Source organism: Lithobates pipiens, unplaced genomic scaffold, assembly GCF_037356315.1.
Source record: "Lithobates pipiens isolate NorthernLeopardFrog02 unplaced genomic scaffold, aLitPip1_a1.2 Scaffold_22, whole genome shotgun sequence".
Classification (NCBI taxonomy): domain Eukaryota; kingdom Metazoa; phylum Chordata; class Amphibia; order Anura; family Ranidae; genus Lithobates; species Lithobates pipiens.
In genome coordinates this window covers 298,732,982-298,740,736 of record NW_027507784.1, presented here as the reverse complement: position 1 = coordinate 298,740,736, position 7,755 = coordinate 298,732,982, and the positions used below count along the sequence as shown (strand labels likewise).

The window sequence follows — 7,755 nt, the reverse complement described above, 5'->3', positions numbered from 1 at the left end:
CCAAACTGCTGTGCCTAGGAAGAGTCTTATTTCCTCTCTCTATAGGTCGTTATTGGATGAATCCCTGTTAATTCTTTGTTTTCCTGGTAGGATAGGTTTGGAAAAAGATATTGGGGAGCTTAACAAGGAGACGTGGCTGGCTGATCTGGAGCAGGTTTTAATGGTTTCCCTTTCGTCCACACATTTCAATTACCTTTTTCAATTATTTATATGACACAAGGTTTACAGAACGCAGATGAAGCTCCACCAGTGGAACCATGGAGAGAGTGCTGACTGCCCATGCTGACGGAGCTCCCCTGCTGATCTGCCACATGCTCTGGCACTACCCCAAGCTGGTTTGCTACTGGCTTCTTATAATTGAAACTATAAATAAGGCATTCCAGGTGAATATGAATAGTGAACCGTTAACATGTGTGCTGGGATTTTTAGATGAAGAAGCTTTTGATCCGTATGTCAGAACCCCACTTACTAGGTTGTTATTTCTGGCAAGCAAATGTATAGCCTCCAAGTGGCTATCTCCTCTTCCCCCCAATGTTTGAGGAGTAAGGCACACATGTTAACTCTACCCTTCTTAAAGATCATCATATCTATCAACAAAGGGGTACCCTTCGCAGATTTCAAAAGCTATGGGATCCATGGGGTTTGCAAACCCCAGGCCTAGCTCCACTGGTCCTAGTATCCTTAGTGCCCGTTCACACAGGGGCGACGCGACTTGCAGCGCGACTCACAGACGTGACCTGCACACGACTTCAGCGCCGACTTGCAAAACGACTTCTGTATAGAAGTCAATGCAAGTCGCCTGAAGTCGCCCCAAAAATAGTACAGGAACCTTTTTCTAAGTCGGAGTGACTTGAGTCGCTCCTATTAGAACGGTTCCATAGTACAGAACGGAGCGCGACTTGTCAGGCGGCTAAGTCGCCTGACAAGTCGCGGTAGTGTGAACGGGCACTTACAGATTTTTCAATGTTTCAAGGCTTATAACAAATTACTTGGCTCATGCTCTTGTATTTACAATCCTATACATACTTAGTCACTTAGTGTATGTACCCAATTATCAATTGAGTAGCAGCTGTGCACTGATTTTAGGTTTTTTTTGTATGATTCTTTTTTATTACCTGGTAAAGACAGTGGCACCTTTCTTGCTGGTACACTCATTAAGGTTTACATTACAACATATTGCTTTACTTGTCCCTTACAAGTATTGGGGAGTGAGTAGCGAAGAGTACATCTTTAGGATAAATAGCTTGTTTAGACTGACATATTCTCAGTCCTGATGTGATTGTAACTATTGAGTATTTCATTATGTATATGGAGGCTACTCATGGTTGGATTTGGTATAAAAAGCTGCTGTCTATTTTAGTGTATTTTAGCTATCTCCTTTTTTCTGTTTTTTTTTTTTTTTTTGAATGCATGTTGTATGTACAACCAACAAAACTTGCAATAAAAACTATTTGATAAAAAAAAAAATCATAACCTGTTTAATACCTTTGGGGATTCCATCAAGTAGCAGGTCTGTTACATATTAAACAGGTTTCTGTTGTTCCATCCTAAGTGCATTACAATATGTGTGTTTTTTTCCAGAACAGAACTCGCATTCATGGTTAAAATTGTATTGGTTCAGATAAGAAACAATAAAACATTTCTATAAAGCTCCTTCAATTTGCCTCATCACTACGGTCAAAAACGATCATTGAGTTGACCCTACTAACCAAGAAATGTTCCAAAAATGGAAATGTTCAAACAAAATTCTACTGGTATAGGGCTAGCTTAAGACTTAGTAAAGGGGTCATGACACGGGATTTCCACAGCTAGGCATCGACCTTTAGAAGTGGAGATACATCTCTCTTAGCTCTCAGGGAAAAAAAAGTAATCCTTCCACATGTAAATATTTTAAACAAGTGGTACTTCCCCTTTGACCTGTATGTTTTATTGATCACAGAGTGTATAACATGGGTTTTTGAAAGCAGGGAGGGTGGAGACCTAACACCAAAAGATCTATAGCAGCAGACGTATAAAGTGTCATTCCCTCCTTATAAGGCGTTGGCTGTGTCAGACTTAACAGGAACTAACTGCCTGATCCACATCACACCATTGTCCATACTTTACATTTTAGCAGAGACCTCATTACCAAATGTTGAAGATTATGCAAAGGTGCCCTTTAAGCAAAGCACCCAGTCAACAATTTGCTATTACATTTTCCAACTACCCATTTCCATTTTTTTTAAATTAAAGACAACTGAAAGTTTGGATTTCATGGCCATTGACATGCCTCTTGACTTCTGAGTCCTTTAAGAACCAAGTATATCATTATAGCATATTGAATTTTATATAAAACCCAGTGACTCATTCTCATGCTAAGTCCCTCAAAGTGTGGAACCCATGGTGGTCGTATGCTCTGCCCACTCTGCCCTTGGCCAGCTTGGGTATTCTGGACCATTATAGAACACAATCTAACCTGGAAGTTCCCTCCTCTCTTCTTGCTTAGTTCTACACCTCTGTTCTTCCTTCCTTTCTTCTTTCTTGTTTTGACTGTTGCCTTCTCCGCTTGCTTAGTTCTGCACTTCTCTAATTTCGATCGTGTGTATGCAATTCTGACACGCCAAAAATCACACATGCTCAGATTCTATTGGCTACTGGCTATTAAACTTCCTTTTTCTAGTCACGTCGTACGTGTTGTACGTCACCGCATTATAAATGATCAGAATTTGATGTGGCCGTTTGTAGGCAAGACAGCTTGAGCCGAATTCCGTCGGGAAAACCATCAGAGCTTTTTCCGACGAGAATTCTGATCGTGTGTACGCGGCATAAGAGAGATAGGCACTTTCAGTGCAATTTCTGTTTTTCTGGGTTCTCCTGTAACATAATTTTATTACCTGTTGATCCTGCCAGTAGACAGGTTAATTTTTGACTTCCAGAAACAGGGTGATAAGTCTATCTGTTTTGCAGTAAAATCACAAGAGCTTTGTCACTCTATGAACAGGTTAGTATTAGATGGTAAGTGAAAAACAACATAAAGCCCAACTATAGTTAAGGTCACACTAAATTATATTCCTTTATTTTCCAAAAATAATCCATACACATCCACTACTTAATTAATGGCCCTCTAATCTAGTTTTCATTAAATGTTTCCTTAATGGAATTGGCCTGCATGTAAATTTGGAGAAAAATTAAGGTCTGTAAATGAAATTATATGTGTGAACTCAATTGTCCTGGTACATCCAAACCAATGAGCCTTTGTCTTGCTTATATGAGCAGATCAAAAAACCTCATTTGATACAAGCCTTCTTGCAATAATTCAAAAAAATATGTTGTTGATTTTTTATTTCATCAAGAATATTTACAATCAAGTGTCCTTTTTAGACAGTGTTTCTAGCATGTTTTATTCTCTGATTATAAGATGCAGTCTAACACCAATGAAAACTAACAAACATTTTTAGATCTTTCCTTTCACTTGTTTTTTTTTTTTTTATTTAAATAAAAAGAGCTGAAATATGTGATCACACAGGTCCCTTTTCCTTAGGTGTGATATAATATGGAAAATATTGCAGAAATGAATATTCAGATTGAAACGTGTGTGGGCACCATTAGCCAGACCACACACGCAGAAATCCGGTCACACAAAATTGTTTTTATTGCATGACAATTTCTCTTGTTACATAGAAAACATTAAAACATCTTTGAATCCCAATTTCTGTAGTACTCAGCTTTAGTTTAATCCAGTACTCAGCTTTCCTTTAGTACCCAGCTTTAAGTTAATATGTACGTATATGACAAAAACAGAAGAGGCAGTGTAGCCTACAGCAGCCATTCTCAACCAGGGTTCTGTGGACCCTAGAATTCCTCTAGAGATTTCTATAGGTTTCGTAAGCTGTGGCTGATTGACCTCCACCTTGATTGTGACTACATTGTTCCAGAGCCATTGCTATTGGGCAAAATCAGCATCATGACACAATTATCTCTCTAGCTGTCTCTATGGGTGGCTTTGTGACCATCATTGTAAGGGTTGCATTGACTCCTGATAAACTGAGGTTCCCTGAGACCTGAAAACAATTTTAGGGGGTCCGCTTGGGAAAAAAAAGTTGGGAAAGGCTGGGCTACAGAAAGGTTCCGGGAACTGGCTCTGCTGTCTCAAGGAGTCGGTTAAAGGCGCTAGAAACCTTGAGTTTGGTTGAATGTCACCCAACAGTTCGATGGTGGTGAGACTGTGAATATTAGGTTGGGAGCTTCTGCACACAGCAGGATTTACACAACTACTTTGGGTTGTGATCGGGTTAGGTAAATGTAGAAAAAAAAAAAGCATAACACCAAAATATTCAAACCCACATAATAGGTTTATTCCGAACATACATTATATATGAAATCAAATGTGTTTCGGGGCTATACATTTCATGGTAGACACCTCGAAATGGATGGGAGTTTTTATATAATTTAAGTGTGTGGTAAATCTACCTTTTGGACTCAGATTGTGGTGCTTCATTTCTGGATTTAACTGGCCGGCAAGAGTGTGTAGATCACAAATTCTGATTAAACACACCAGCAAATTCTTACACATACTTTACATGTGCTTCAATTATGTATTTAGCTGTGTGTTGGAAGTCCTCTTTAGAAATCCAATTAGGGGGAGATCCACTTCATATCATATAGTAAAGAAAATACTTTAGTAGACGGGGTCTGCCATGGCATCGTGAATGGTCACTTAAGTGGGAGATGTTTGGTAAAACAGACCGGGCATCAGAAAAGGCACATGAGGTATATTGCTGGTTGCTCATATCAATGAAAATTCTACAGGTAGCTCATATCATAAGAGTAGATGACGCAACAAAACATATTAATGAAAGGATAGCTGTACATGGAGTCTACATGTTTTCCCTTTGCCTGTGTGGGTTTCCTCCGGGTACTCCTGTTTCCTCCCACACTCCAAGGACAGCATGTAGGTAGGTTAATTGGCTGCTGTCTAAATTGACCCTAATATGTAATTGTATGAATGTGAGTAAGGGACATGAGGGAGCCTGATGTGAATGTACAGTAGGTAAAGCAATGCATAAATAATAACAAATAAATAAAATACTAAAATATTTTATTATAATAAAAAATGAAAAAGTCCAACTCCTCTTGGCATAATACATTGTGTCCTGCTATCCTTCCACTGATATCAGTTTTTGCATCCACAAAATTTTAGTGAAATTATTTCAGGCTAAACACTAAACTCAATCATTATAGCCTCAAATAAGCTTATGAATTGAATGTAATTTCAAAAGACATTCAGCCATCACTAGAATACTCGTTGGTGGGAAGTGGCTACAAAGAGGCTGCCAGAGATCAGCAGCAACAAAGGATGCAAAAAAAATGTAAAAACAGTATTTTTTTTTTTTTAAAATGTCAATTTTGTATGATACATAGTGTGTGATTTACCAAAGGCATTTATGTTGCAAGGGAATTTTCACTTTGCAAGGAAATCTACACTTTAGGGGTTATTTACGAAAGACAAATACACTTTGCACTACAAGTACAAACTACACTTGAAATTGCACTGAAAGTGCACTTAGGAGTGGAGTCGCTGTAAATCTGAGGGGTAGATCTGAAATGAGGGGAAGCTCTGCTGATTTTATCATCTAATCATGTGCAAGCTAAAATGCTGTTTTTTATTTTCCTTGCATGTCCCCCTCGGATCTACAGCAACTGCACTTTCAGTGCTCTTTCAAGTGCACTTTGCACATGTAGTTTGCACTTGTAGTGCAACGTGGATATGCCTTTTGTAAATAACCCCCTTTGCAATGGTATTTTCCCTTAGCTTAGTGGATGACATGAAGTGCTACAGACTTGCATCTTCCAAACGCGTGTAAGCAAAAACCCTGTAGTTTTTATTTTCCTTGCATGCGACTGGCTATCCTTTGCAAAAGAAATTTGCGCCACGTTCACTAAGCTAAGGGAAAATGCCCCTGCAAAGCGGACACCCTATTTGAATTTAGTCAACCACACTGTTTTAGAAAACGACATCAAACTCAGTAAGGGTTTTCAATCTGCTTTAATTTGACTACAAACAATGTAGCAAAGCGTTTAAATTATAGATGTATACTCAAAATGAAATAAAAAAAAAAATGCTACAAGTTAAAAAAAATGACTGCTCCATTAATTGTACCTGGAATAGAAAAATGCCGAAGCCACAAAAAAGGATGTCAGTCTGGGAGGTAAGACGCATAGAGCAGTTAGTGAAAACATTTGAAATGGTTCTTCTCTTCATCAGCAGTGTCTGACACACACACACACACACACACACACACACACACACACACACTTGCTGGGACCCCCTCCTTTCACACCGGAGAGCCTCGGAAGGAGTGATACTTAGTAGTGGGAGGGGGAGGAATAGGCAAAGCAAAGTGTATTGCCTTGAAGTGGTAGTGAGAGGAAGCACAGTGCTATGTAGCACATCTTAAGCTGCTCTGCACAACCCAGCATCTACTGGTCTCAACCTCTCATCCCCTACAAGGAATCTCTACAACTGGCCAACCGCCTTGATTTGAGCAAATTTTTCTTTATGTATTTTCTTTCTTTTCTCCTATTTTACTTCTACTTTGTTCTCTGCACCTTCTATTCCCCCTCTACTCTCTCCTCTTTACCCTGTCAAGCCTACAACCTTGCTGGGAGAATTTCAGCTGGTGAGAACCTGGGAGGATATTTTGGGGACTTTTTCTGGAAAACGTTCCATCTCCCGGTGGAAGCGCAGTGATGTGCGTCTACTAGCCCCCCCACATTGGAAGCAGAGGCTTTGATTTCCAGAAGATAGCCACCGTCTTCCCTTCTAAGTAAGTGCTTTTTCTATATCATTCCCATACACTTGTCATCCACGCCTGGAAAGAGAAAGTGGTATTATTAGACACCGGGGTGAATTCCTGATTTTCTATCATATTTCTATTTTCTATTAAAAATAATTTTGCAGAACTTCTTCGTAAAAAAGTAAATTGTTTGCAGGACTTGCTCAACCCAATTTTTTTTTTTTAACTTAAAAATTTCCATAACGAAATTTAATTTATTCTGAGACAAACTTGGAACATTGTCTATTTTTTCCAGTCATGCAGTAAAAGGTGTCTAGAGATGGGGTCTTAATGTCATGCCATTTTACTGACGCGTTTTTTTTCGAAAACAGCTATGTCCAGCCAATATAAACTGGAATATATATACATTTTTTTATAAATTTTTTTGAAATTATGATCATTTTGCTAATGCTGTGCATTGATATTTTACTCTCTTATGTAACCTTTATAAACACCTTTGAGCTTCAATAAAACAGTGGAATTAGCAATGACGGCATGCATAATGTAGTAATCCATAGTCGGATGGGTGAAAGCTGAATTCTGATTGGTTGTCACAGGTTCATACACCTTGTTTATTTCTCTTTGCCTGAAATCCACATATGTTCGTTAGATTATTGCCAGAGCATCGCCAGTTTGGGGATCATAGAAAAAAAAAAAAAAACGACACCTGAATAAAACAAGGCGAGGAACATTTGAATCCTTGCAAAGGAACATTTGAATTCTTACTACGGTAATCTGTTCAGCTTGGAAAGTAAAGAGATGATTTACAATAAAGGGTTTAAGAAAAAAAAAGAAGCCTATTCATCAGCATAAAGGAATAGGTTGACAGAAATGAGTTGTAAAGGATTTATTGTGTTAAGCACTTGTGGTTTTACCTGTTAAGAGATTTGGGCTTGGGAACTGGTAATCAAGTCAAACCATTGCAGCACCTATTTAACAC

The 7,755-nt window shown here is 38.7% G+C and overlaps 1 protein-coding gene across 1 annotated transcript in view; it reads left to right on the top strand.

Moving 5' to 3' along the window:
* Nucleotides 1–6,385: 6,385 nt before the first annotated feature.
* NTN3 (netrin 3) overlaps nucleotides 6,386–7,755 on the top strand; it is a 195,216-nt gene continuing 193,846 nt past the window's right edge. Inside the window, exon 1 of the mRNA XM_077449223.1 lies at nucleotides 6,386–6,806. The gene's annotated coding sequence lies outside the window, so the exon portion shown is untranslated. The remainder of the gene's footprint in view (nucleotides 6,807–7,755) is intronic.